At 42.0% G+C, this 26,840-nt stretch overlaps 1 protein-coding gene across 9 annotated transcripts in view; it reads right to left on the bottom strand.

The window, feature by feature from the left end:
* The window catches only part of LOC146798382 (leucine-rich repeat and fibronectin type III domain-containing protein 1-like protein), a 2,623,090-nt gene that overhangs the window by 509,916 nt on the left and 2,086,334 nt on the right, over nt 1–26,840 (bottom strand). The window contains exon 7 of one of the 9 annotated variants that reach the window (XM_085625646.1): nt 1,370–1,513. The exons of the other annotated variants lie outside the window; for them this stretch is intronic. The gene's annotated coding sequence lies outside the window, so the exon portion shown is untranslated. The remainder of the gene's footprint in view (nt 1–1,369; nt 1,514–26,840) is intronic. 9 annotated transcript variants of the gene reach the window in all.

Below are 26,840 nucleotides of genomic sequence, written 5' to 3'. Positions count from 1 at the left end.
CCTTTCCCTACCCTAAACCCTAAAACACTACCCCTGCATGACCTCCCTGCCCCAGCCCTTTCCCTACCCTAAACCCTAAAAACCTACTCCAGTGCATCTGCCCCTGCTCCCCAAACCCCTAAAATAGTAGCCTCCCACAGCAGGCCCAATATCCCTTACCTCGCTCCTCGTGGTTCGAGCAGCTCGTTCGAGGGTGGTGGTGCACGTTGTTGTGAGGAAGCGGAAGAGTCTCTCTGTTTCCTCTAATGACGTGGATCGCCTAACAACACTGCTGTTTCCACGATTATGCCTATATTTTTTTACAATACGTATACTTTTACCATACATACCTTTACAATAAAAATTGTTGTAAAGGCATGCTTGGTAAAAGCATATACATAGTAAAAAAAATGCATAGGAAACTCTTGCCTTGTAATTGCATGTGTGGCAACAGCCACGTTGTAATGGCTGTTAACACCCTAAATTACAATTCAGGAGATGGGTGACTCCGTCACAAATGCCACATATATCATGTACGCATTATTACAAGTACCTTAGCATATAATGCACTTGTATTTATGTGGAAGAAACATTCACCATATTTGTGACCCATCCGCCAATCTCTAAATCAGGCCCGGAGTTATTAGGTTTGGACAACAAACAATGCAACATTCGTTTTTCTTACTAAGTACCAAACAAAATAAAAAATTAATGAGGATTCAATACTCACATAGAGCAATGCCAAAAAAGTATGCAGTACTTGAGGGGTGGTCAGGATTTACATGCATAAATGAACAATGTTTCAGGCTAGGGCACAAACTGTTGCTAGTTTCACTGACACAAAATGGCGACATGCCCTCTATGTTGCAGGCATGAAAACAAAGGGTTTCACATAACCTCAGACACATCTTTATTATTGGTATTTTGAGTCCAGTAAATGTTGGCTCCTGCCTCACGTATGTGATTAAATGATTTTAATAGAAGTCTAACCTTATAGTAAAAATACAAGATGCATATTTAAGATTAGGCACGCATTCAGGGGTAGACAGTCCTATCCTTGCTCTTGCCAGTCCTGACAACTAGGCGTTGACAAAATTGCATATATACTTTCTAAAATTATGTGCATATATGAACTATGCTTGAGTGGTTGCCTCCGAGTAAATTGTATATGTGATACGCCTTTATAGGTGTGCCCCTTGAATATCGACACCAGACTATTGATGGGAAACAATATTATGGATAAAATATTTAAAATACAATATCAATATGGAAGTAAGTCTAGAGTTTCTGTTCCTACTTCCTCATATATATCTTGGCGATATATACAACTTCAACATACGTAGAAGTAGCGTTAGAAATAGTAAATCTATACTTCCCTATATGTACTTACTTTTCGATATTTTGTCCCTCGATATTCTGCCATTGATGTTCTTGTTCCACGATATTTTTGGGGCTGATATTCAGTAGTAAAACCACGCTCGTAAACAAAAGTCACAAGAGATACCTTTTCATGTTATTGGTATTGTGTAATCGTCTGCATGAAAAAAAAATCACGCGAGGTACTGCTCAATGTATTGAGGGGTGGTCTGCAAGACATTTTATACAAACATTATCCAGTGTCTTGTGTGCAAAAGTGATGCAATAGTTGTAAAATTAAAGAGAAACCAAAATGATGCTGAATACCTAAAACCCACTAATTGGAATATATTGTGAAATATCCTTTGCTGAACAAAACACCCTTGGGAGTCTTACAAGCAGCCACAAGAGCAGAAAGTAAATGGTTAAATGTGACTGTATCAAGACCCACCACAACCTGGGCCACTAAATCGTGAAAAATAACATAAGGGGAATGCTCCTTATTACACCCTTATTTTAAATTCAATTTAGTTACCTTTAGCCTATTTTTGAGTTCTAATTTACTCTTATTCTTACCTTTTCTTTTCCAATTTAATGAATGAAACCAATTAATTAATTAACTAATTACTTTGATTGTAATTTATTTTCTATATAAATGGATCTGTTGTAGTGGGGTTCAGTTTGAAAAACTTCATTCGACAGTTAAGTCATGAAAGTGTCATACATCAACCATCTACATACACATAAATTAAAACAAAATATCATAGGCACACAATTTTTATACTTAAACCTACGCTATTCACCAATTTGAATAAACAACATTAGTGTCTAGTCATCCAATTAAATAAAAACATTTCAATTTAATTTAATTTAAGCAGATAAATCAATGAATAAAGAATGAGTAAATACATAACTACATTCGAGCGCCTATTCATTGAGCGCTTTAATATTTATCTGTCTAAGCCGTAATATCCAAGCCCACTTTATGTATTTTGCCATTGCCATTGCAATTATCGGGCTCGGATCTGAACACAAGATTCTTAGTGCCTCCTCGTGCCTTCGGGTACCTAAGAGCCGACAGACGGGTAATACCCATTTTTTACGTGGGAGCTCATAGAGAGGACAAAAAAAAAACAAAATGGCTCAGGGATTCAGTCGTGTCCCTACATTTAGGACATTTGTCCTGGGACCCTTTAGACCATTTACATGTAAATGAACAGATAGGGAGGGTACCTATCCTAAACTGGAAATAAAGTTTGCGATCAGTTGGTGCTTCAATCAAGCCCCCAAAAAGTTCCTGTCTAGGGTGAGCCTTAATCTCTAGGTATCTAGCTGTTAGCTGGGATATGCTCCCCTTTGAAACGGATTCCATAGCTATAAATTCCCAGTACTTGGCTTTAATGATTTCTTTTGAAGGGAGGACCGCATTTTGAGGATCATCCCATAGGTTGCTCCATCCCAGTCTGTAAAGTAATAGTTTAATAGACCTCAGCCAGTCTATTCTATGGAAGAGGTCTTTCTCCATTATTTATTTTAAGCCCAAAGCATAATGCTTAAGCTCCTCAGTTGACCAGACCCTACGCCAATACAGCAGTGGCCGCAAATTAGCAGTGTCTTGTAAGGTTTTCAAGCCGAGGTCCCAGAACAGAGGTAACAGGGGAGTACTTTGTGGAACACCAACAACTTTCCGTATAAACTCGCTCTCCATAGCATTCAAACGTTTTGGATTGTTGCCGTACCCCCATAGCTCAGAACCATATAAAGATGAGCTACGTATCTTCATCGAATAAATTTCGAGGAGTGGGCCTATTGGCTGTGTCTGCGAGGTTTTAAATCTTTTTAGAAGGAAACCTGTCTGTTGTTGGAACTTCAAAATAGAGAAGTCTAATTGACTTTTCCAACGCATATTCTTCTGCAATGTCACTCCCAAATAAGTGAAGGCATCCACCTGTTCCAGGGGAAAGCCATTCATAACAATTACACCACTATAGGGTTTGTAAGATCTACACGGGTTAGGGCCATTAAGAACCATGAACTTGGTCTTGGAGACATTTATTTCCAAGCCACGAAGCAAGCAGAACTCTTCAAAGCGTCGGAGGGTAAGCTGTAGGCCACTCGGAGTTTTAGAAATCAGCAGCGTGTCGTCCGCGAACATGAGAACAGGAATACGAGTGCCAGTCATAGCTGGAGCATCAGAGGGGACCCGGGAGAGGAACTCGGCCACCCCGTTCACGAAGAGTGAGAACAAGGTCGGTGCCAAGACACAACCCTGCCGTACTCCTCGTTCCACGGGGAAAGACTCCGTTACCTCGCCCTGCCGTCCCCACCGGACCCGAGCAAAATTGTTCTCATGTAAGCGGACGACCAATGCCAACAACTCCGGCGCCATCCCCAAGTCCTCCAATACTTGCCACAACTTGTCTCGTGGAACCATATCAAATGCCGCCCGTAGGTCGACAAACACGGCGTACAAAACCCCTTTTTCTAAGACTACTGTCCTCCAATAGAGGACAATAAACCTAAAGACCTGATCAATAGTGCTGGTTTTTGGGCGAAACCCAGCCTGTAGTGGACTTAAAACATTGTTAGATTCCATCCAGGTCTGGATTTTGCCCAGAACCAGCCTACCCAAGATTTTTTGTAAAGCATCTATCAAGCTAATGGGCCTATAGTTGCAAGCCAACGATTTGTCCCCTTTTTTATATATTGGGACGATTTCGGCACCTTTCCAGGAATGGGGAATCGCCATTCCCTGAGCTATAGCATTAGCTAGGTAGGTAATATATAGAGACCATCTCGTTCTATTGTGCAGAAATACGTTGGCCGGGATACAATCCATGCCGGGTGCACGACCCTGAGTAACCATATCAAGTGCAATATCAACCTCCTCTACACTAAACACGGGGGTATTATAAAACAGCCTCTCCTGGTAAGGCATTCTAACATCCTCAACGCCTTTTGAATATTGTGACTTAAAAAAATCTACCCAGGAACTCTGAGGAACATGATTGTGAGGACTGTCAATAATTTTGCCCTTCTTCCATTTAAAAATATCCCAGAATTTTTTCTGGTTTTTATCAACACATGCTGCTTTTAGGTCTTGCCACTCACACTCATTCCATTCCTTTTTGGCTTTCCATAGGATATTTTTATGAGTATTGCGAGCTAATTTAATCTTGCTTGCGTCATTTGTTTTAAGAGCAAGTCCCAAGTCAATACGGGCTTGTTTACAGGAGGCATTATACCAGCTCTCCTGTTTGCTTCTAGGGACTTTCTTCACTACAAGAGGTCTACAGAAACATGATTTCAATTTAACAACTAGTTTTTCATGAATTTTCTCAAATGCAACTAGGGGTTGACCTTTATTGTCTACTGCCATAATTGACGTCAGCGCCTCTTCAACATGGGACTCAATGCTACCTATAAGGTCTGGATGTTCTACTACATTACGCCATTTAAGGTGGCGTTCATCGTTTGATAGAGCTTCAACTAGACCTATCATTTCAGGAGCTTGATCTTTTCTGTCTCCCATTCCTAAATCAAAGATAGCGACTAATGGGTTGTGATCGCTTTCTATCCGCGTCTCGACCACCATATCCACAAGTGTATGCCACATCCTCAAGTGGACCAAGAGATAATCTATATTGCTTGCCCTATTACCATTAACATACGTTTTGTTACATATCCTATCTGATGTAGTTCTGCCATTGGCCGCCCTCAATTAGTTGCCCAGGCAAAACCCTTTCAGGTGCAGGGCCGCCTCAGTCCACTTACTAACTGCCTTTATCTCAAGCTGTGGGACACCCCATTTTAGGTCCTCTTCCTCTGTCATAAACATATCTTGAGACCCTAATGGCTCAAAAGTCGTATTGAAGTCTCCCGCAATAAGTGGGAGCACATCAATAGGACTAGATTCAACAAGAGTACTTAATGCAGATACCACCTCAGATTTTTTCCCACCTGGTAAGCCCCTTGCATATACGTTATATATGTCAATTTTGAGATTTGACGAACTGATCAGCCTAACTCCCAATATATCAACATTCTGTGTTTGGATGGGTTGGATTTTACATTCCAGGCTTTGTTTGACCCAGATGACCAAGCCTCCTGATGCCCGACCCTTGGACTTTTTCTCCGCTGAAACAAAAAAATTCAGATAGCCCAACATGAACACAGGCTCAAGTGACCATGTCTCCTGGAAAAGACAGATATCATGCTTACTGATGAAGTCTGCCCACAGAGGAGAAGATAGTTTAGAACCTATACCCGCCACATTCCAAGATAGAAAAAATACATGACCTGCAGAATAGGATCCCCCTTCAATATTCCCTATAATTGATATAGGGGAAGGGGCTACATCTTGTGGGAGACGAGGGGTACTCTCAATGCCAAACGTTTCGTTTTGGCATTCAGCTTGGAAGCCTCGTTCCCTAGCCCCAATCATGTTTACTTGGTCAAAGGGTGTATTAACATCTCTGCCATCAACTATACTAGGCGGCTCTCTTTGGCATATACCCTCATCTGCCATTAAAGCCACATATGATTTTTCACAATTGTCCAAAGTCGCTATGGCTGCATGTGACATTTCGTCATTAAGATGTACTCTGCCATCAGTCAGTCAGTCGCAGTCCGCTAGCCCAGAGAGTACGTCAAATCTATTAGTGGATCTTATGTCCTCATAAGTTCTTCCAGTTATCAAGGGACCCCCACGTATAATCCCACCTAGGGGCAGGGACATAGGTACATAGAAGTAAGACAATGGCCTTGTACATATCAAAGACGAAGGGTCATTTTGGGGCCAAGAACAAATATATTCCACACACCGTCTGTCCCTAAAATTAATAACAATGCAATCCCCCTTAGATGACTTGGGACTTCTGCCCACCCAATTTACTCGCCTAACATATAAAATTTCAGCACACATATGGGCCGGCAATGGTCGCTTAACATTGAGCCAGTGCGTACATTTATTCTTTAAATCCCAGTAGGATTCCCTTGCTCCATTCACCAGGTGTGGAACCCCAGTTAAAATCACCACATAGGGGGCAGCTTCAGGGGGTAGATGTAAATCAATCAGACCTGGTGATGCCTGTACTAAAGGCTGGGCAGGTGGGAGCTGCCTATCAATTCTAACTCTACCTGCCCTAGGACTATTTAATATCGGACATGGAGGGAGATGTTCATCTCTTACCCGGGTATCCACAGCTGAGATGGGTTGGGGTTCCTGGGGGATAGGAAGATTATCTGTCACGGGACTAATAATTAAATTATTGGTGGTGGGGTTGGTCTCAGTACGGTGACCTGTTACACTAGAGCATTCTTTTTGCGAACTCTGGCCTTGTCTACCACCCCGAAAATGAGCCGAAGCAAATGATAGTTCCATACATACAAGCCTGCTTTCAATGGAACCTAGCCTTTCATAAATGGGGTCACATAGGTTCTTTACAATACTTTCCAATTTTTCCCAAAATGATACTGTATCTGTTACTTCCACACATGACGACCCCAAAGATAGTGATGGGTTTGCCCTAGTTTCAGTGGTTAGGGGTTTAGGGCATGGGGGTGTATCCCTCCTTAAAGCAGAAACAAGGGTATGACCAGACTTAGCATTCTTCCCAGCGGCAATCTTTTGGTTTCCCCTACGTTTTTTTTCAAAGTAGGGGCTAATTGTTGATGGTCAGGAACCGCTTTTACATTACTAGCTGAGCGAGTCTTAATACTTGACAAAGGCTTGGAGGTAGAGACCACACTACCAATATTTATAGTATCAACATTATCATCCACTATTTCAATCAAGAGCGAGGGACATATCATTAAGTCACCAATTCGCTGAACTCAGGGAATCCAACCTAACAGGCTGGCGGCACGGTGGTGATCTTGAATTGGCCATATTCCCCAAAGAGGACCTCTTGTCACAAAGGATATCTAAAGATAGTCTTTTTTCGGTAAGTTCTATGTCCTTAGCAAGGACTGATTGCACTCGCACCAGGAAGTTGTCCAATGTTCCCATTAGTGCGCCCCCAGTCGATTGTAAAATAGGACCATCCCTTTTAGCCATTTTATCCATTTTTGGCATCTACTTACAGCCTCTTTAAACAAAAACCCACTACGTTACAAACTTACAGCTGATGGCTGGTGCTTACCCACAATAGATTACTTTGATCGGTGGGTGTTAGAGGAGGGTCCCGTTCCGTTCTCAAACGATCTCGGACGGGCTCAGACAGGCCCACGCGCGTCCCGCGAGGCGGGGGCCGTGAAGAGTGTTATAACGTCAGGGCGGGAGGGCAGGAGCACGGGAAGAGGACACAGCTGTTTCAATAGCGGGGCTGCTGGTCCTCGCAGTCCCGCGTCGGCTTCGTTTCCTCAGATGACAATCACCATTTGGGATTTAAGCGACTCCTCCGTTCAGCAGCACTCGTAAAATCCTTCAATTAAAAGATTTCAGGTTAAAAACAGTCCGGATACTCCAACCACGAACGGTAGCGGGGTTCACCAAGTAAACATGTCTCTTTGAGATGCACATTATTAAATTTCTGCAGTTCACAGTCCCTGATTTTCTCAGAATCTCTCTGGCAAAAATAAAAGGCTATTGAGGGTACGTGGGCCTACCCCGCCGTGTCATCGGGAGCCTGATTCAATTTACGCAGATCAATTGTTGAATTTCGGGGGGGGGGGCTAAAAAAACCAATTCGGGCGGGGGCAAATTCTTCCAGCATAGGCAGAGTGGAGATGCAGGGGCTCTAAGAAGGGGTGAAAAAACAACAAATCCTCATTAACAAGCAAATGGTCTTTTAATGATCTGTGAAGTACTCGGGTGCAGTTGTGTGTGTGCCCGGGAAGCTGTCTCAGCCCGGGCTGCCACACACAAGGGGGGGAGGGGGCGGGGGGGGGAGGGTGAAGCCCTTTGAGCCCAATGGGCGTTGCGCGCCTGATGGACTGGGATCCATTATGTACCTTTGCAATATTTTTAAGAAATGAAATCCATTTCCCAGTAATTATTAAACATTCTGATACCAATGGACTGTCAGTCTCCGTCTTCGAGGGAAGATAGGGCATAGAAGTAGGTAGCTAAACTCACACCTATACCTTCTTCCACCGTCTGCCAGAAACTGTATCACGCGTTTGGAATTATCGACCTGGAAAATGTTAGTACCCACGGAAACAAGGTGCCAGAGACGGAAGTGGAGCTCCTTCAAGGGTGGTTGCCCGTGCTCCTTATATTTACATAACGTAAGTAGCTAAGAAAGGCCGAATTTTCTTTTCATGTCATTATTACTAAGCGTTGTGGCTCCATCCGTGGAAAATGTGCAGAAGTACAGCGGAGTCCTCGACACGGAAGCAAACCAGGCCTTCAATTTATGAAGGAAAAAAAACATTGTTATTCCCATGGCCCCGAAGGGAAATGAAAAGCTCTGATATCGCAGAATGATTCATGGACCCGCATCGAGCAGTGGGAGCTTCAGAGCTTTTCCGAATGCCTTTTTTGTCATTAGTTGCTCAGAAATGAAAAATATAAGATGAGCCCCACATGCAAAGCTAGGATTTTTCCAGCCTAGCTTTCAATAGTCTACAAATTTCATTTGAACAAAATGTATGTATTATGTACTTTCACCATCAGAGAGGCACCTATCCTTTATCTGTAGGGGTAGTTTTCCTGACATTTTTTTCCTTCTACAAATTGAGGCAAGCAGACGTATTTGATTCAGAGTGTGAGAGAGGAAAAACGTTTCCGCACACCTGAGAAGCGGCCTACTTTATTGTTTTAGACTGTCGCTACAATACACTACATCAGGGGGCGTACTGTACATAGTTCCCCAGAGCATTATGGCGTTACAGAAAGAACAGTAGACTATTGTGTGGTTCCACATTACATTTAGGCCAAAAGGCAGAGACGTCAGCTTTTTGATGGCGGTCTCGTGCTATAGCGCCAAGACGCCTCGGCATTCGTGCGCTCTATAAGCCCACTATTTACTTACTTACTTTGTCTTTTGATTGGCAAAAGAGAAGGTAAAGAAGCCATTTGGAGACACACTGATTATGCGTGACATATGAGGTGTCCCACTGTCAGTGCCCCACCCCCAAAAAAACATGCCCATGGGGCGGTGGAGAGCACAGAGGTTCCAATTGACCCTGTATCATACCCTGCAGGCAGTGCTTCATTTGTAAAAAGAAAATACGTACCAGGGCCCTTGTCAGCAGGACACTGCAGCTTACACCTGCTGGTGATGCCATTGACAGTACCAAACACAACTGATAACCATCACACTCCTACAAGTGTGACAGTTCAGACTGACTATTCCAGGCACTCAAAGTGAATGGTTTGAGCGACAGGTATTAGATTTTTAAATGTGCTTTAAATTGATAAACTATTGTTGTTGTGCTCATCTCTGAATTAGGCAAACACCGCCACCATGTGGCAGACTGCTATATGTGCAGGTGTTGACATTTAAGCGCCAGTGCCCAGCACCGGAATCCACCGGCTCAAGTTAAGCACTGTCTGTAGGCAGGTGTGTTCACACAATTCACCTCCTGCAGAGGGATCCCTTTCTGTGGAAACCAAGACTGATTCTACCCCCTGCAGTGCCAGGAGGTCCACCTTTCAATGTGTTCTGGTTCCAGGGCAGGTATGGATTTCCACCTGCACTTTTCGTAGTTCATTATTGATAATCGGGTGCAGGTCCCTAGGTAAAGGTGCGCAGCAGAGCAGTCTGGGAATGTGCTCGGACATGTAATTTGACACCATGCCTTTTCAGCAAATCTTGCCTGATTGAGGCACATTTGTTATACGTGGGATTCATCTTGCTGATGAATTTAGGTCATGCATTAATTTTTTGTAAAGAAGTAAATCCTACTGAAACTCATTTTATAGACATGTACAGCCCTGGGTGATGAGCAAAACTGGTTCTTGAAAACTACTGAGAAGGGCAATATAGTCTTCAAAATTGGCACATAACGGATTTGTTAATAAGAAAATTGCTTTCAGGTGAGGGCCAAGATTGGAAATGATTCACAAAGAAATGTATACATTCCACGAAACTTGTATATACCTAAGCGTGGTTGGAAGTTATGACGGAAATTGCTTATTCACAAAAATGCGGTACATAACTTATGAAAATTGTAATATATGCATGAAAGGGTATGATATCCACACATATTGCTGGTAAACAGATGTCATCTGTAACTTCCTGTGGTAAAGGTACATTTATGGCCAAAAGTACCTCTTTTACGTCTGCCAAGAATTCACAAACGGATTCCTGGCAAGCATACATGCATTTTCTACCATGGATATTTCTGCAATGAGTGCGGAGAATTCCGAGGTGCTATATACGCTCAACGGGTCGGAAGTAGGCGTTACCAGACGTAGCTAGCCTTGAAAGTTTGTGAATGCCTGCACACATGTACATTTATGAGCATGTGCAAACTGAAATCCAACCCCTTCCCATTCTGGAAATTGTTGTAAAGTTAATTCAGCTAAAGAGCAGGAACAACTCCCCTTCCGTAATGGGAAGGGGAGCCGATTTCCTCCAAGGTTACCTTTGGTTTAGAAGAAGGTATTTTTCCATGCGGTGAAATGTTTTGCATGCAGAGCAAAATAGAAGGTGTATTTGCAAAGGTGGCTTCATTCACGCTGTGGGGAAGCCTACTCTGAGTAGAAGTTGGCTGAGTAGGTATACAAGCCTTGTACATGTGTTTTGTGAGGTTCCCTGAAGAACGTTTGGAAAACTGCACCAAGCACAACTTCCACAAAATACTTCCGGAAATGATTCTGAATAAAAAAAATGTAAAATAACCTTCAGATAGAGTTATAAATCTCCACCCATGCTTTTACTTTTGTGAACAGGACCCAATAATCTTAAAGTGCACTCACTGGCTATCTGAGTTGCACAGTGGCATAACCCAAAATATGGCTGACATTGTCAACCACCATTATCAAGTTTTCACCTCTGCAGCTTTTTATCAGTAGTTGTGGGCCCAGGCGTCTTTTATGAAGTTTTCACCATAACAGCCTGTTACCAAGACTTTTTACACCAGCTGAATGTGAGAGTACTTGAATCCTAACTGAAGAATGCCAATTGTAGGAAGATAGTCTTTTTCTGAATCTGTAGTAACTGAAATATAGCACAGGTTCAGATATAGTCAATAATAAGAAAAACTCACCATTACTGTTTTGGGGTATATCTGATGTGAAAGGATTTTTCCTTATCTTCATCACTGCCTTAAAAGGGCAGGGGAAGGGGTGTTGTAATAAATTCACCCCACAGCTTTTACTTTCGAACAGCTAGATGGCGGGATGATTATCACACAAATTGTCACATGGAACCACTTGAAATGTTGATGGATTTATGCATTATCCCTCTCAGCTGAAGAAATTGGGGGGCAAGAGGACTATTCACTCTCTTGTCGGCCACCGTAGACCATGTAACCACTTTACGACACACTTGGAGACAGGATATGTCAGTGGGATATCTCTGCCATGCCATTTACTTTCTCAGTTCTATTCTCTTCCCCATGGGCAAGATGGGCGCATGATGTATATGTACCTCCGTGGCTTCTGTTCAAGTCTGTTGAGTGTTCAATATCACCCTCCGTCCTTACCCCTCACGATGTTGGTGCAATGATATATTTCAAATCCCTAGTTCTGGCCTCACACGATCTATTAGGAGAAATTAAAAGAGGACTCGTACAAAGAGAAAAAAGCAATGGAAACTGATGAAGGACTAATATTACCCTCGCAGCACAGAAAGGGACAAAGGAAACCAATGTTCCAAACGCACTGCCTACTCAATGATATCATAACAGAACCATCCTCTCTCCAGCTGTGAAGGCTGATTCAAAATGAAGATATATTATTAAAAAAAAAATACTGGTTTAGCTCCCAAACTCTCAGCCAGTCGGGATGAGGCTGATTCCAGTCTTGTTCTGTCCCTCCAACACCAATATCGAGGATATTTCCCCCGGTTGGAGTCCTCCTCGTTCTACTCTTAAACAACATTAGGGTGCTCCTTTGAGGTTAAGGTGTTGTCTGCCCCATCAACATCACTAAGCCCTTCAATGACCAAGTGCATGAAACCTCATGGTCGAAACTCTTTCTCCATCACCATCCCCCAAAATCTCTCAGTTAAGGCGGCAAAAAACATCAAACATAGACTGATTAAATAACACCCGTTAACACTCCTTGCTGATATATATTACAAAACTCTAAAGGACAACAGAAAACGTATCTCATTATCCACACCCATGACCTGTGAAATCGGACACTATACTAAGGAACTACCTTCATATTTTCAAAACAACCAGCACCCTACACAGCTGCAAACAGACAATCTCTAACTCGCCTACGTTCAAATGCAACACCTCTGCTACCATCTACATAAACGGAATAGCCTCGATTCAAGCCAATGACACCATTTGAATCCCTATTTACTATGCTACGGAATGCCATTACTTATTCACACTTTACTCACTTGCACAACTCACCCTCCCCTAACCTATCCCAACCATTAGTGACAACACAAAATAATCTCACAACTCACACCAACAACTTTAACTTTACCCCCTCCTCCACCACTTTCTCCCCTTCTCCATCACCCCTAAGTGGCCATGATATCTCTCACCTACTGTACCAAACTATTACCCCTCACTCACACACTTCTTTACTACATAGTGTGCCCCCCTGCGTAGACCGTTATATACCGTTTTATTGTATTACTCTCCTTGATTCATCTGTCTTGTAATTTTGTGACTATTCCTGTTTTGTAGTCTTATCTGATGTCGTTATTGTATTTATATCCCTCCTTCCATCCTGTTGTAAAGTGCTCTGATAATCTTCGGGATCTTGTTTGCGTTATATAAAACTTTATAAATAAATAAATAAGGACGTGTAAACCAGACCAGCTCTGAGGAACGTCACTATTTCGACTCCCCAACCCCCGCAGACCCTCCCTCCACCCATCCTATCCTGCAATCCTCTTTCCCATAGCCCATTCGTGAGGTTGACCTCCTAACAAATGCACGAAACTCACACAACCTACCATAAACACTCACCAATTTGATGTCTGAAACAAGACAAGAGCGCCCACACAACTTTTCCGCAATACCCATCATTAACAATATTGTAACCAATGACACCATGAGTCACACACTTACTGACAGAAACTCTCCATCTCTGGACTGCCTCACACCGGACAGCTTGAAACTAAACACCCCCCCTCTGAATATTAATCAGAGACTTTCTCAAATTAGAGATAGTAATACAGGGTATAAACAAAATCTTAATAACCCTAAACACACATCCTGAGCCTGCCCAACGCTTACACCTACCACCCTCTGGCACCAAAAATCAACACCCTAGTCTTCCCAAGACACAGCCGCACAGCTGGAACTCAACGCCTCTTAAGAACCAGTCTCAGAGACCGAAAAGAACAAGCGCCACAATGTCTCTGAGGGAGGCGATGGATCTTGCCAATTCTTATGACTCATCATCAACCAGAGACAACCCCACTTCCAAGATCCCGGTTATCACTGGTTTTGAGAGAGACCACATCCCACCAAGAACGGCGAGGCCACCAGCTCACCACATCAATATAACCATGGCACCTCCGCCTAAGAAGCTCAACAACAAGGAAATGACCAACTGCATGCTTATAAACTGCAGAGCTGCAAACTAACACTTTTATGCTCTCCTCCAGGCCCGAACCTGATCGATACAAGACAATGCTGTTTACTGAACTAATGTTTGTCCGTTACCATCATGATGATTGTTGTAAAGTGCTCTGATACCTTACGATCTGGACAGCGCTATATAAGACTCTTAAATAAATAAATAAATAAATAAAATAAATACAATGTGATGAGTAGGATGATGAACTTACTCAATGACGTATGCTAATGCGTAGAACTCTTCTTCCCTTAACCCCTTGTGTGCTCATGACGGAACCACGCCGTCATGAGCCACGGGCGGCGTGTGCTCATGACGGCGTGGTACCGTCATGCTGCGGCCGCTCCTCCCACGCGGCACTAATTCCCCGCCTGTGCGGGCGAAATAGAGAGTGGGCGGAGTCGTGACGGAACCACGCCGTCATGAGCACAGCTCGCCCGTGACTCATGACGGCGTGGTTCCGTCATGAGCATGGCGGCGCCGCGCTCACCCCTCACCCCCCCAGCGCTGCGGCGGAATTCACGCCGCAGCGAAGGGGTTAATGATGCCAAATTATTTCTACGTTCACTTTTGCCTTATTACCTGATAGCTGGACACCAACACCCCTGCTCTGCCCCTCCAGTTAATAGTCTAAAGTTATGTTTTGATAAACTTTTATCTTTAACCCCTTCGGTGCTCATGACGGAATGGTTCCGTCATGACCCACGGTTGAGCTGTGCTCATGACGGAACCATTCCGTCATGACCACGCCCGCGCAAGATTCCGTCAGCACAGCGGCGGAATCTGCGCAGCATCGAAGGGGTTAAGCATCTCAGTTTTCAGTTTTTTGATAATTTAAACACTTGTATACAAACAGAACACAATCTATTTCTGTGCCTGTGTTTACTTTTAAAAACTGAAAGTAGAGAAATTAAGTGTTTGTTTAATATACTTATTAGCATACTTATTAGAACCTCATTTTTACACTGTCCTTAAATCAACATTTGGATAATTACCAATAACAATAGAAAAAAATAACCATTGTTGAACATACACGGAAATGTCAAAAAATAAATATCATTAAACAGGCAGATTCCGTTATGTTCAATCAAACATTCATATCATAACCTGGTTTTGCCCTTGCTATGCTTCAGTCCTAATTTATTTCTATTAAAATATTAAATAAAGTTATGTGTTTTTAATACTCGTATGCTTAAGTGAATGCGCTGATTTCCCACGTGAACCCTTGCAAAACACTCTAATATAAAGAATACATGTAAAGGAGGAAGAAGGCGATGGCGCGACTGGATGGAGGACACACGCACAAGCGCTGCGTGAACGTAACATACCCTGGTGCCCTTGAGAGGCTAATTCTAAAGCAAAGACTGCAGGATCAGAAGAACACCACTGAGAAATGAAATCAATTAGTCATTTGAGAAAGCGGAGCATCACGGGATAGCCTTGAGCCTCCCACACAAAGTAACCCTGTGATGCACGTGACCAGTGTGGATGCCGCGAGATGAATGTGGCACGAGCATCTGGACAGAGAGTCAAAGAACTGCTCGACAGGCTAGCGTAACCAAGGACGCATCGCTCACGAGCCGTCAGTTTGATTGCTTGCTCTGAAGTGATCTCTAGGACAATAGCTCCTTCTGGCTCTCTCCTGGGATGTTTTTGTTGGGTTGCCTCGAGTTTTCAAGACCAGTATTTCACCCATAATCCTCTTAAATTGTGAAATCTGTCAAATATGCACGGAGAGGCAGATGAATAGACTTAGAGGCCTTGACTCGAGTGGGAAGGTCATTTAATGAGAGGTTTTCGAAGCAAGGAGACAGGAGTTAGTCAATAGCCGGTGTGAAAAGCCAGCGTGTGGATATCACTTCTAAAGAAAAGGAAAAGAAAAAAAGCAGAAAATGGAGGTGGGCAGAGGAACCAGCAAGGACATGCAGTCAATCATCTAGGCTAATTCTAAAAATGTCGATAATAAAAACAACCTGCAATGCCAAATTTAAGTCAGTGTATCACAATGTAAAATTTGGGACACAGTGCAGTAGCGGGCAGTAATTTTGGTAGGGAGGGGGGCGGGTGGGTGTTATGTGTTAGGTAACGTTGCCTGGTATCTGAAGGCTGTTTCTAGGGACTGAATGCTTCCACTTCTAGAATCCAGATTGGGGGATTCGCAGAAGCTATGAAGCGGACAGTTGCTGAGGATCAAGCATTGACCAGGGGGCATTTCTACTCTCTCAAAAAAGATTTATTCATCAACCCTGTGCCCTGCATTCTCAAAATTGGCGACGAGGGTGGGATGCGAGAAGATGACACTTAAAAGGAGGCAGTAGAGGAAAAAAAACATTTGTAAACTGATTTTTTATTTGTGTCTGCAAGTTTCTTGTGTCAGATATTACGGCCTCTGGGCCAAGGGATACGTGAATCCTACTGCGTGGCCCTGGGGACAGGAAACTTTACTGTTTTGCTGGCACACATTTTTGCAAAATTTGGAAGACCTCAGTAGGACAGCGTGTGATGGTGTGAGTACCTGTGTGGGGTGTATGGCAGTGTGGTGGCAGTTTGAGAGCCAGAGGCATTGAACTGCCGGAACTCTCTGCAGGTACACAGGGACATTCTGGGCAAAGTCCAGCCTCATGCTTGACTCACTTTCATGGCTGTGGAGATAGCTCGAGACGCAGTACTGTATCCCAAGGACGCACGCACGACTTCTTTGTGCAGTGGAAATTTTGAAAGGTGCAATTCCGCCGAAGTATTCCTCTTTATGTGCTGACGTCATTCACGTTCGTGTGTTCATGATTGTTCAGTGAGACATGGAAGACTACGCCACTCAGCGATCGGTGTTTCATTGTCTGACGCATGGTTGACGTTGAGTAGCCAAGCAACCATGCAACCTGCTCCATTTTGGACTGGCTGGGTTGCCGATGCGGGAGAGGCGGTGGCTGTTACCGGAGCTGTGATCTTCAAGTGAGCCGGAATGGTGACAATAGTACACTGTGTGTTTTACCTGTCATGTGGAATGCATTGGTGACAGGCCCACCTTTTCATTAGCTAACGGTGAGCAATTTGAGATTGGCACTCTGCCTATCAATTGAAAATCTGCAGTGATGGGCACACCATTTGTATGGTCATTGTTGAGCATTGTTGAAAGGTACTTCGCCTGTCTACTGAAGTTTTGCAGTGATGGGCGCATCCTGATCATCAACTTTGTTCTTTTCCAGTATTTGCTGACCTGTGACTAAAAGAAAATTCTTTTCAATTCAATCAGCCAGAGTGTTTATTGACACTAAGGATAGTTAACATGTCATCGCATAGCATACCTCCACCTCCAGCATTTTTAGAGAATCCAGGTCAACCTTGTATGAGATGGGAAGACTGGAAAGATGCCTGCACAATGATTCTGGAGGCAATTGGTGGAGACGTATATGTAGCTAAACGGAAGTTAGCCATTCTGAAAAACAATTTGGGCATTGAAGGTAGAAAAGTCCTGGAAAAATTGCCGGTTGAGGGAAGGAATGTTGATGCGGGATCAAATGCAGATGAAGATGATGTTTATGACAATGCTCTAACGGCGTCAGAGGAAAACTATGGAAAAAAGTGAGTATAGTGGTAGAGTGGCATACATTTTTTTCTTATGCCCAGGAGAAAGGTGAATCTGTAGATCAATATGTAGTTGCAGTGAGAAGACTCGCTGTCAAGTGCAAAATTAGAGACCTTTGAGATCAAATCATAAGGGATCAGATGATCAACAGAACCTGTGACACAAAAATCCAAGAGAAGCTGCTAGGTCTTAAGGAATCCACATTGGACAAGACTATAGAAGTAGCCAAACGTATTGAGAACACTTCTATTTACGTAAAGGAGCTGGAGAAGTTCGGTACAAAGGGAGGTGGTGATGCAGAAAAGGCATGCGATGTGTGTGCTGTAAAGAAGGTCATACATACATTCACGGTTGGGAATGATGCTAAAACAAGATTTCAAGAGAATGTTAAAGTCATGCTTCAGGTGTGGGAGTATGAGGCACACTGCGGGGTTGGGGAATTGTCCTGCCGTAAATAGTACTTGTTTTAAATGCAAGAGATCAGGACATTTTTCAAAGGTCTACGGAAAAATCAATTACCTCAATTCAACAAATCTGTTAATTGTGTAGACAGGTATAAAATGGGGTGCCTTGGTAAGAGCACTAATGGAACTGATGACAATGAAGTAGAGGTACTGGTGGTGAAGGAGGTGGAGAATGTAGTGAACATGTGTTCTTATCGCACTCCTAAATGTCAGATAAGAATGAATGGAAAGGAGGAGCAAGTGTGGCCGGAATCTTGTTCTCCATTCACGTTAATTGTTGTGGATGTATGAAATGACATAAAAATGGGAGAATTGTATCCCGGTGATGTTAAACCTGAGGGATATTGCGGTGCAAAATTACCAGTGTTCGGTTATTTTGCAGCTGAATTGGAATTTCTAAAACGTAAGGCAAATAGGAAGGTATAAGTGGTATAGAAGAGTAGATCTTTGTTGGGGTGGAAGGAGCAGCAGGAGTTGGGGATTGTGCTCGATCCCAACCACCCCAAACACGTTTGCTTATAGAATCTCGTGTGGAAACTGATTGGGTCAACATGTTTCCTAAGTTTTTCAGAAAAGGATTAGGATGCTTAACAAAGTTTGAACATCACATTGTATTGAAGGAGGGAGAGATACTCAAGGTACATAAAGTCAGGAATGTTCCTTTGCCGTTAAGGGGCCTATTAAAGGATAAATTACTGAGATTATGCAAGGAAGATGTGATTGAACCTATCAAGGCTTCAGAATGGTTTACTCCAATTGTTATTGCATGGAAACCCAACGGGAAAATGTGCATGTGCCTTGACCTCAGAGACCTTAATAGCTGTATATGGATTGACTGTCATCCCTTCCCAAGATTAGCGAGATGCTGACCAGGGTGAGGGGGGAAACAATATTTCACTACATTGGATTTGTCCAACGCATTTAATCAACTGCGATTAGAAAATGGCTCAAGACACTTGACAATATGTATAACACCCGAGGGAATTTTTTTGCATGCCCTTTGGGTTAGCTTCAGCTGTATTTCAAAGAGTTATGCAAGGGATGTTAAAGAACATGTCAAATGTGCTGGTTTTCCAGGATGATGTGTTGGTTTGGGGTGAAACTGATAATCAGCATAATGAGGTTTTGAAGGAGGTTTTGAGAAAGTTGGAGTTAGTGGGATTCACCTTAGGGTTGGAGAAATGCAAATTGTATACCAAGGAGGTGGAATATCTTTGACATACATTAACACATGAGGAAGGTAGACCCAAATTAAAACTAGTCAAAGCTATTGGGAAAGCTCCTGCTCCCCAAGATAAAGACCACTTGAGATCCTTTCTGGGTCTAGCTGAGTATTTCACCAAATGTGTACATCATTTCACGGACAAGGTACACGTTTTGAGGGGAATCATGAAGAAAGGGATCAAATTTCACTGGACCAAAGAGTGTCAAGTTGCGTTCGAAGGGGTAAAAAAATCCATAGAGAAAGCTGTTACTCTCAGATCATTTGACGCAAAAGACAAAACCATTATCGTAATGGATGCCAGCTACTGCGGCTTGGGGACAATCCTTATGCAGGTACATGATGGGAAAGAAAGGGTGGTTGCTTTTGCATCACATACTTTAAAAGGAGCGGAGAGTACGTACTCAACAGTAGAAAAGGAGGCACTTGCCTATTGGTGGGGGGTATAGCATTTTTGTATGGGGGTTGCAATTCGAGATACACGTGGACTGCAAACCCCTAGTGGATCTGCTCACTGCAGCTGGAGCTGGGAAGGCCACACCGTGCATAGCCAAATGACTGTATCACCTTCAGGAATGTATGTTTGTGATAAAATATGTAGCAGCTAGCAGTCCCTTGAACTCACATATATTAAAAACAATGTAAATTTATGAAGATAGTCACTGTACTCAAAATTAAGTTAATCAACCATGTACATTTATTTTATAAAAACATATTTTTGATCACATTTAAAAACATACCTATATATTCATTACTTTTCCAATATACATCCTAAATCTAATCACATACAATATTTCATGACTGACCTGTATATACAAAGAATTTCAAACTGAATAACACATTTGTCTTACACACATCAAATAATAAAACCTATACACGCCCCTATTTTAAGCCCACATCACAGAGAGAATACAACATGAAAAAGACACTCTACTTTGTCATACAGTATACATCCAATTTAAGACAATTGAGAGGATTAAACACTTGTAAGATCTTGACCCATTTATCCTATCAAGTGGATATCCGTTTCTTTGGATTGTATTTGTTCTATGCGTCGACGCGTTTCGATGGGCTTACTTTCTGCCACTATCTTTATCAAGACCAATGATCAATGTTTTTTTCTCTCATTCAGTGTTGGATTTATGTTCCACTATGGAAAGAAGAAAATTTTGTTTGATTAATATGTTTAGATGGATTGTCCCTTTTGTCTATTTCGACAACGTTATTGCTGGACTGTACCTTAGCCCTAATGCTGATGTTATAGCATCTTGACACCTGGATCTCCCCAAGTTCTAGACCATTGTCCCTACCACTTTTACTGCTTAATTTCTTTTATAACTTATGCTAATCTTTCCACTCCATTTTGTGTTAATACTGTCTCTACTCATAGATGTTCTCACCTGAGTATATTGCTCCTAGTTCCTTTTTGGCGCAACCTCTTACAGATGGTTGGATGATACTTCTTGTGTAGCAGCAATTATTAATCTTCCTTCTTCTTTAGTAGGATAATAGATAGGATAAATGGGTCAAGATCTTACAAGTGTTTAATCCTCTCAATTGTCTTAAATTGGATGTAGACTGTATGACAAAGTAGAGTGTCTTTTTCATGTTGTATTCTCTCTGTGATGTGGGCTTAAAATAGGGGCGTGTATAGGTTTTATTATTTGATGTGTGTAAGACAAATGTGTTATTCAGTTTGAAATTCTTTGTATATACAGGTCAGTCATGAAATATTGTATGTGATTAGATTTAGGATGTATATTGGAAAAGTAATGAATATATAGGTATGTTTTTAAATGTGATCAAAAATATGTTTTTATAAAATAAATGTACATGGTTGATTAACTTAATTTTGAGTACAGTGACTATCTTCATAAATTTACATTGTTTTTAATATATGTGAGTTCAAGGGACTGCTAGCTGCTACTTGGAAAAGTACCCTATTCCCTTGAATTTGACAAGGGGTCTCTCTCTATCTTTAAACACCTGTGATAAAATATGTACCTGGGTAAAAAATATAAATGTGAATGGTTTGTCTAGATTGTCGTTTGTGGGTGACGAAGAAGGAGAGGATGAGGAATAGATGGTGTCAGAACGCTCAAATTTTTGTGGTGCCATAAGGAAAGATGATTGGAAAAAAGCACTTTTAGAGGATCCTACAGTGTTAAAACTCGTTAAAGTTCTACCTAATGTACCAGTATAGAAGGGGGATGAAAAGCTGGAATTCTTAAAGAACGTGTGGGGCTAATTGTCGGTGGTGAACGGTATTGTGAGAAGGAATGAGAGACTGGTGGTGCCTGTAGGTCTGAGAGAAAGGGTGCTGAGTTTGTTTCATGAGGGACATGGAGAAATGTCAGCCTTGAAGAGAAGAGCTCGAGTAGATTTCTGGTGGCCTAGGATGGATAAAGAGGTGGAAAGACATCTCAGAAATTGTATCCCTTGTGCATGCAGTGACAAATGACACATGATTGAAGAAACTAGAATAAGTCCGGTAGCTTTGCCCATGCATCCTTGGGAGAGAGTTGCCATGGATATTTGAGGACCAGTGGTCAAAGGCTTTCTGAATCTCATCCTAATTAGGCCCATAATATGGTAAGTGATCTTACCAGTAAGATAATTTATGTCATATGTAATTGCACCTCTGACACCAAGAGTGAGGTAATGCCCATTGCATCTGGTGTGCAAATGATGGTTTATAGGCTTTTGTGAGTGTTATGGTTTGTAGAGCTGAAGAGAAGTGCTGAGTTTCAGTGAATGTTTTGGGTTTAACATATAATCATATGGGTACCATGACAAAATATAGATCTTTAAGTTATGTAAATGTGGAATTAATAATAGGGAAGCTAGTCTTACCTCTATATACTCACAGTCACAATATGTTGGTAATCGATATTCTGATTACAATATTTTTGTAACAGAATATTTCTGTGGTTGGTAGTTTGACATATCACCTTTTTGAGGCTGAAGAAAGAGTCTGATTGTCAGGCCTGTTAACAAAATGAGCATTGTCTGCACTGGACACAGACCAGCACCCAAAAGATCTTATGAAGCAGTTAGAGGGTAAACACAATTGTTTAACAATATCTGGTTGCACGGTATCTCCCATTCTTCCAGAAATGTGGACATTCTCCTCTCTTTCACATGCAGTAGACTCTTTGCATAGAATCCTCAAAGTGGCACCCTTTATTTGCCCAACATAGTTTAGATGAGCATACATTTTTCCGAGTACGAATGTAGAAAGCATGGAAGCATCTCATGTGTAAAAGAAATGGGAAATATTTACTTGCAGAGGGGCTGTTTAGCATTACTACAGGTGAAGATACAAGTCAAGCTTCATTTTATGAAACAGTTAACAGGCTGCCTTCTTTAAATGTACCCTAGAAAGGCAAGTCACCTCAATAATAGAACTTGGAATTCTCAGTAGGTAGGTTGTGTACCAGCAAATGTAGACATGGCTGATATCCATTGAAAGGGAAGATGTCAGCAGTTCTCACCAAGAGCATGTAGTAACTAAATAACAAGCGAGGGTGTGTTAAGCAATTTGTAAAAAGTAATGTGGATTAAGTTACAATGACTACCCCTTAATGGTACTTCAAAGACTACTATGCAAGGTGATTTTTGCACTTTACAAAACTACCCTTTTTTTAGGAAATAAGTGCATTGAAATCACATTTGGCCAGGTGTACTAGCCACAGCATGATAAGCTATAAATTCCACTTCAAAATCTCCAGTCACCTTTTCTTCATGTGTATCTACCTCTCATTTTGCTTCTCGAAACTCTATTTTGTTTTGTCTCTTCTGCTCTCATTTCCATAACTCTGCCCCCACTGCTTCTCCCACCCTTTTCCCTCTCCCCTTTCTATTTGAAGCTGCAACTGTTTACCTTCCCCTTCCTGTCTCTCCTGCTCTCTCTTGCTTTTTCTATTTACTCCCCTTTCTTTGTCTCCTTCTCTCATTTTCTAGAACCTCATCTCTGTATCTTCTCTGTACTTCTAGATTTTTTTTCTCTCTAGCCCTCTACTCCATAGATTATGGATGGCAACTGAAACCTTCTCTAGAGTCTCAAGTTTGATTTTTTTTAGTTTTGCTGTATTGTGCAGCACTCTATGCATTCTGATGACCCAGCAAAAGAAAAGTGAAAGTAGACTGCACTAATGGAATCTTTTGGTATCCATAAATGTTCTACTACACAGCGTTCCTACACTTCTCCCAATGACAACAGTACCTCACTTGTGTGGCTGGGATATCGCCTGTGAAATGGAAGTCCCCAAAATGCAACAAGGAAACTACAAGATTTTGCCTTGCAAGTTGCCACATTCTGCTTTTATAGGAAGCTGCAGCATTTAGGCCAGGGCTTAGTGTGCACCCAGGGATACCTGCCAGGCCCAGACATTTCTGAAAACAAGGCAACTACGGCAGTTTGCAGTGGCACGGCTTGCGTTGAATCCAATACCTTTTCCGACCTAGAACGGCCTGCAAACACCAAACTTTGGCTAGATAACAGGTTTTCCTTACATGTCTGTGAAGAATAAGTCCAGAATCTGTGAGAATCCATAAAATATCACCACCAAGCATTCCAACACATCCCCTAATACAAACAGTACCCCAAATGTTCACCAAGTAGTAGGCATTGTGTACATCAATCACTTAGGACCTCATAACAGCAGTTTATTTTTTAAGAATGAATGAATGATTACAGTCTTATATAGCGCGTAGCTACCCGGAGGCATCCCAGCGCTTAACTCACTAGATCTTGAAGAAATCAGGCAAACAGGAAGGTTTTTAAACTCTTCCTGAACCTGAAATGGTTAGCTTCCATTCTGATGGCGTCGGGGAGTTTGTTCCAAAGGGGGGTGGCTTGGAGGGAGAAGCGCCTGCCTCCCATTCGCACTCTCCTGGTTCTAGGAATTGCAATCAGCTTCTTATTTTCAGACCTTAGAGCTCATCCTGGTAGAAATAAATGGAACATAGATTGAATCAGGGAAGGTCCTATTTTATTAATAGCTTTATGGACCGTAGTCAGCGCTTTAAACTGTACTCTTTGCTGGACAGGCAGCCAATGTAGTTGACGCAGTGCTGGCTTAGCAGAAGTCCGACGAGGGATATTCAGCAGCATTCGGGCCGCGCAGTTCTGTACTGTCTGCAAGGTTTTTATGGTAGCTTGTGTGGTACCTAAATACAGCGCATTCGAATAGTCCAAGCGTGAGAGAATCAACGCCTGCACTAATATTCTCCTGGCCTCAAACGGAAGAAGTTTAATTATCTTCCGAAGTAGTCTAATGAAGGTATAGCAGGTTCCTGCCACCTTGCGAGCCTGAACACCAAAGTTCAGGGCAGGATCCAGCCAGACCCCCAAGCTCTTAATTTGTTCTTTAGGTGGCGGTGGAGGGCCCAAATTAGACGGCCACCAGTTCTCTACCGTATTGGATGGTTTATGACCTAGCAGCATCACCTCCGTTTTTGATCCATTCAACTTTAAGAAGGATCGGTCCATCCATTCCTGAACTTTATTGAGGCACAGGGAGAGGTTCTCAAATGGGGCACCCTGAGAAGCCAGGGAGATGATAAGCTGCGTATCATCTGCATACGTTACCAGCTGTACTCCCCAGGGCAGCACCACCTCAGCCAATGGCCTCATATAAATGTTAAATAGGGTATTAAATAATAATAATAATTAAATAAAAATAAAGCAAAATTTCAAAGTATTCAATACATTGTGAAAAGCATATTTCTACTACACAGATCTTAGATTACAATATACAGAAATCAGAAAATGTTAGTTGCTGTTGTGCACAGATGTCTAAAGAGGTCAATTATGACACAAAAGCTTTTTGCTCAATATTTAATTCAAAGAGATGAATTCTATTCCAACTGCAGCAACGGCGGGCCCTTCTTGCCGCACCTCACATCAGTACTCAAGATAAATGTAATAGTTATCGTGCAATCAACCCCATACGCCAGCCGCTGAGTGGCGCTACTGTGCTCCAGATCAATAAAACATAAACAAATGAAAGAGGGGGTGCACGAATGAGATAGTCCAATGAGCCAGAGCATTGTAACTAAATGTCCTCTTTAATTCAAAGTAAATTTGGGTTGATAAAGGAATGGTCCGCCAACGCGTTTCATTCCCTCAAGGGGAACTTCATCAGGGCTGTAACATGATAAAACAACATAGATATTACACATAAATCATAAAGCAGAGGACTAACAACACAAAGAAATGACCATATAATATGAAAATTATAAAGACAAATTTTTAGACAACATATAAAAAGTACCCATATAAAATCACATGGATTGAACATGCAAAAGATTTTTTCAATATGTACATATTTATACACAAATGTTTGACTGACGGCAGCCTAATTTTGAAAAACTGTCCACCTAATAAATATTTGTAAACAGATGTTAAACTAACCGTAACCAACCTAAAGTTAGTGTACATCTGATCACTTTATCTGCTGTCATCAAATGTAGGCAAAAAAAAAATTCTTGAAAACCTGAGCAACAGCAGAAACTATATGTAGAAATAGTACAATAAAAAGAGTCAGTAAAGGTGAAGCGAAAAAAAGCGAGTATATACAAGAGGGAGTGAATGTTTAGCGGAAAACAATCCAAATCAAAGTAGACATGCATACCTTGAATCAATGTATATGTTCTTGAAAATAAAACAAGTCTTGAGAGCTTGATGAAGTATAAATAAATAATCGAATAAAGTGGTTCTTGATTGATTGATTGATGAAGTATAGTGTATTTCACATGTACTTCAGATTTTAGTAAGAAAACACAATATCCAAAATCATAATAAATGGCATACTGAGCCAAACTTATACTGTTATAACAATAAAAAATCTGGTATGGATCTTTCTGATAGCGTACACTGATAAACATACAGCATAATTGTCACATACCAAATATTAGCTCACTAATAGAGAAAAGAAACAAAGCTGAGTACATAATATGATAGGTGAAACCAAGGTCAATTTTGTAATCCAAAAGAGGGGGAAGCCGATAACATAGCACAAATGTAAGGCAGTGTTAAATAGTAATATAAAAATTATCACACGCTACAGTATACAAAAACAGGAGGACTGTATCCGTCAGTACAAATGTGCTCCTGCCGGGGTTGTCATGGCAAAATAGTACACTAAAAACGGAAGAAAACCTAAACCGGTAGAAACTAAGACCAATGGAGTGCACACGACCCAACCCGGCGAGCACAGGGGACCAGCAATATGCCCCCAATCAAGAACAACATCGAGGCTTAGTCTGTGCATGCCATATCACACACGAAGAAAACACACAGAAATTGAGGGCATAACTCAATAGGAAATACAAGTTAGCGTCACACGAGCGGTTGGCCCGCGACGGGAAATCCCACAACAATATATAAGAAAGCCCACAACCACGGGCATTGAATACAAATCACCCCCACAGACATAGAGCACGCGTTATTCCTCAAGTATATCCTTACCGGCAGTCGCCTAAGCGGGATTCCTAGTATAGCGGCGTGTTCCTCGATAAAAGTCAAGAGACCCGCCATGATGTATAAGTGTACGGGACTCCACCCCCTCG

The sequence above is a fragment of the Triturus cristatus genome, chromosome 9 (assembly GCF_964204655.1).
Source record: "Triturus cristatus chromosome 9, aTriCri1.1, whole genome shotgun sequence".
Lineage (NCBI taxonomy): Eukaryota > Metazoa > Chordata > Amphibia > Caudata > Salamandridae > Triturus > Triturus cristatus.
This window is presented reverse-complemented; position numbering and strand designations above follow the sequence as displayed.